This window comes from Schistosoma mansoni (genome assembly GCF_000237925.1).
Source record: "Schistosoma mansoni, WGS project CABG00000000 data, chromosome 2 unplaced supercontig 0193, strain Puerto Rico, whole genome shotgun sequence".
Lineage (NCBI taxonomy): Eukaryota > Metazoa > Platyhelminthes > Trematoda > Strigeidida > Schistosomatidae > Schistosoma > Schistosoma mansoni.
The window spans coordinates 1-4174 of NW_017386002.1; positions in this window are offsets into that span (position 1 = coordinate 1).

Here is a 4174-nt window from a genome sequence, read left to right on the forward strand (position 1 = left end):
AGTAGTTTAGATACGGGTTATTGCTCAATTGAAACCAAAACAAGGGGATTAGGTAAATGATGGTTCTACATTTCATTATAAATATAAATGTATATTATTACTACAACAAATATTATTGCCCAGTTAGTCAATCAGTAATTGTTCAATTGATCAAATGTGTAGGTATTCTAATTTATAATAAACAAACAAGTTGATAAAGCTTGTAAGATCATTTATAGATTCATTCGAAGAATTTTATTTGGCGGCTTTATAACACAGTGTTTCCAACTGTAGAAGAGTGCTTCAATTCATAATCAAAAATGCCCAATCTCAGTCAATGAAACAACACAATCAAAGGGTGAACAAGTCATTATAAATGCCTCCAAGATTAAGTATCAAGTAAAACAATATAAATTCAGTTCAGGAAGACACATGGAAACTCTGTGAAGACATTAGGAGAATAAAAACTATAATAAAATACAAATATTGCCATTTTAAATAGGATAAAAAGGACTAACAAAATGTACAACTGTAGGAATCAATATGAATCCCTTAAAAATATACACATGGAGGGATGTTCACACATACACGAAACCTTCAAAATGGATCTTACAGTAAATTAAACCGAAATGCACATTAAGTAGGCCTGAGTAATTCATAAAAGAATGCTGGGACTGCGAAATAAGTTCTTATAGTTTTAGTATTGATATCATTACAAATCTGCAAAGCAGTAAATATAATGAAACCAGACCAAAACAGTTTCATCAACAGGGGTCAGAAATTTCAACCAACGATGTAAAAATTTAAGCTGATTTTCTTTACAGTCAGAAGAATATTGGATAACAATGAAGTCATATACCTCCATGATTGGTTTACAGCGACACATGTGATTTTATTAAATTTGATATTCCTGATGGTCAATTTGAATCATCGAATCACAAAGAAACAACCAAACACTTCAAAAGTCTATATAAACACGACAATTTCTATTAGAATTTTTCATTTATAAATTCACATAAGAAAATGAGGTGAGTGTTGAATGAACATAAGAAGTCAAATTGAAATTTGATTCAATGAGATATCGTTGTTGTTGTTTTGTTCATCTGGATCACTTTGCCTTGTCTATCGTTATCATTTTATTGGATCGTCATTTGGTCTTACAAATGTCTTCACTGTTGAAGACATTTGTAAACATGGTGAATTGTTGGACTATCAGAAAATAATATTTAAAAATGATTCACATCAATATGTAAGTAATCAATCAGATTGTAATACACATACACAGTCTCTTCATTATTATTATTATTCAAAGAGAATTCATCGTTATCAATTACATCCACTTGTGAATGGTAGTTTTATTGAATTCGGAGATGATCATATGAGGTGACTATATTTTGTGTTGAAGGTATTTATTCATAAGTCTGCATCTGTTTAGTATGTTACCCGTAAAATTCTCATTTAAATATTACGATGGTCATGTTGATGAATTTAATATTACTACAGTAAGGTAAGTCAGTAATTCAAATTTGATTCCATTTCTTTGTTGAATCAACCATTTGATGTTGACGTACCTGTACCACAATCTTTTGATTTAAATAACCATCTGACAGCGAATAATTTCTCTGTAATAATGAGAATCAAATTAGATTTTTAAATATCTGCATAATGAATATCTATCTTATTTAATAAAGTAACATTTGAGCACGGGCTGTCTTTCCGTATAAGTTATCATTCAATTCCCAAAACAAATATGAAATGGTGTGGTTAAATACCCACTCATCTGTTATGTGGAAGTTTAAAGCAGTACTATCCTTTCCATGATATGATGAAAGTTTCAATCTAATCAATTCAAAAGAATATTTCATTACTGTAAAATTTGCACTAAAAGCTTTTGACTGAGTAGAAGTCTTTTAATATTCAACCGACACTAGCAAAACCAAACTATTTTGTTAGATAATGTTGTTAATGAATTCCGATAAGTGACCAAAATGAATGTGTGTAACCCTGATGTTCACGGTGTTCTAGTTCGAGTGAATCATTTTGTACTAACTGACTGTTCATAGTCACTCATTGATGAGCTGTTCTAAGGAATTCCCTGTATACGTAGATCATAATAATACGAATATGATAACAAAGATAGAGTTGAATAGTCAATGGTCAGCAGACAGAAACTCAGAGACATTAAACTTTTATAAATCAACATAGTGCTCGAAAAGCATTGGAGGACATAAAATATAATATACAGATACATAGGCTTTGGTAATCCAAAGTGACGTCTTTCACAATATCGCATATTGTTGCACATGTGATCAGTTCCATTTACTGAATTGACTAGTTCCTTTAACATACTAAGATGAATCGATGAGATATTCTTCTTTCTACTTTTTATAGACTGTATGATAAATAATTTTCACTCTATCTATTAAACCACATGGTTTATCATATTTACTCAGTCAATGCATGTTTATTTGTAGGTGATTCTCTATTTTATTTAACTTTGTCGCTTATCAATAATCAGTAGATGTTGTAAACTCATCGTTTGGTATAAACATCACACAACCACCATTGAAAATCTCGAAGTGAGATGAATAAATGTCTGGCGTATTAATGAATTTTTTTTTTCTGGTTAGCGTTTTTTTAGCGAGTTAGCTTTTCTACGGGATGGGGTCGCTAACCCCATGCCCAACCCTCCTCCTTTACCCGGGCTTGGGACCGGCAGTAACTCTAGAAGAGCTACAGGCGGAGTTTTTATTTATAAACAGTTGTCTACGCAAAATACTCAACATCCACTGGCCGGATACTATCAGCAACAGCGTTCTATATGAGAGGACAAACCAGCTTCCAGCTGAAGAGGAAATTAGGAAAAGACGTTGGAAGTGGATCGGACATACATTAAGGAAATCACCAACGTGCATCACGACTCAATCCCTAACTTGGAATCCGGAAGGAAAGCGGAAAAGAGGAAGGCCAAAGAACACACTACGCCGGGAAATAGAAGCCGATATGAAAAGGCTGAATAGTAACTGGAAAGAACTGGAAAGGAAGGCTCAGGACAGAGTTGGATGGAGAATGCTGGTGAGCGGCCTATGCTCCTCGACGAGGGGTAACAGGCGTAAGTAAGTAAGTAAGTATTAATGAAAATCTGTACTACGGGAGAACATATTGTACCTGTATTGATTTATTTAACATCATGCAACATGATTGATCAATTTACATTGAATGAATGAAATTAATTTCAAATGAACAAAAAGAAAACTCATATGAATTGCATTATCTGTATCCCGATTGCTGTAAGGGCGTCACACACTACTGACAAGTTGAACAAGAAAACATATTCAAAGAAATTTTGAATGCCTCATGGAGCATAAAATTGATTCAGAATGAAGAAATGGAATCCAATTTGAATTACTGACTCACCTACTGTAGTAATATTAAATTCATCAACATGACCATCGTAATATTTTAAACGAGAATTTTACGGGTAACATACTAAACAGATGCAAATATATGAATAAATAACTTCACCACAGAATATAGTCACCTCACTTGATCATCTCCCAATTCAATAAAACTACCATTCACAAGTGGATGAGATTGATTACGATGAATTCTCTTTGAATAGTAGTAATGAATAGACTGTGTATGTGTATTAGAATCTGATTGATTACTTACATATTAGAACAACATAAGTAAGCGAACAATTGTTTTCAATTAGATCGTCATCAGGCTTTACTCTAATATACATGAATATTTATATGAAAATGTTAGACCAATCAAGGCTATTTGAGTCAATAATAATCACAATGAAATAGAATACGTTACCAAGCATAATAATAGTTAAAATTACAAGTTGATAGTGGGAAGACAGGTGTACTGATAGTAGTAAGAATAGTAAATTACAATAACAAATGTCATAGCAATAATTAAACATAAGAATTAAGAGGTCAAATGTGGGTAAATAGACTGGAATAGTAATCACAAAACATTAAAATCATTACGTAATAAGAAGTATGTAAGTAAATAGTGAAGATAGTGAAGAATACAAACGGAAAGAGGTAGAAAATTACAAACAAACAAAAAATGATAACGGAAATAAAATTTATTTTTTTTTACAAATAATAATAATGTCAATTATTAAGTTATGTCCGGCCATGGAAGGGATAGGGGGGTTGCGAATTCCTTCTGTACACATAAA